We start from the raw sequence: 539 nt of genomic DNA on the forward strand, positions 1-539 counted from the left end.
GCTCCAGCCAGCCCCATGCTCGGCACTGCCAGCAACCCCAACAAGGCGGCCATCCCCAAGCGCAGGAAGAGCTCCACGGTGCCCAGTAGTACCACAGCATCTGGTGGCATGACAAGGAGAAACACTTACGTCTGTAGTGAGAGAACCACTGCTGATCGTCACTGTGTCATTCAGAACCGCAAAGAGAACAGCGCCCTTCCTGATCAGAGTGCCCCAGTTGCTTCCATGCACAGTGTGAGCTGCGTGGCCACCCCCTACCCCATCCATTTCCCCAGAGGAACTGCCAGCGGAAGCACTTTCCATGGCCAGCCCCGAGAACAGCGGACAGCCACCTACAATGGTCCACCTGCCTCGCCCAGCCTGTCCCACGAAGCCACACCCTTGTCCCAGACTCGAAGCTGGGGCTCTACTAATCTCTTTAGTAAATTAACTTCAAAACTAACAAGGGGCCGCCACGTGTCTGCTGAGCAGAAGGACGACGGCAGAGAGGCCAGGCCGCGCTCTATGCTTCACGTGGAGTATGAAGACCACGAGCTCCA

General features: G+C 58.1%; 1 pseudogene; it reads left to right on the top strand.

Moving 5' to 3' along the window:
* Positions 1–3: 3 nt before the first annotated feature.
* LOC102867230 overlaps positions 4–539 on the top strand; it is a 72,182-nt pseudogene continuing 71,646 nt past the window's right edge.

This window comes from Elephantulus edwardii, unplaced genomic scaffold (genome assembly GCF_000299155.1).
Source record: "Elephantulus edwardii isolate Elephantulus edwardi_28Jun2011 unplaced genomic scaffold, EleEdw1.0 scaffold00021, whole genome shotgun sequence".
Taxonomy (NCBI): Eukaryota; Metazoa; Chordata; class Mammalia; order Macroscelidea; family Macroscelididae; genus Elephantulus; species Elephantulus edwardii.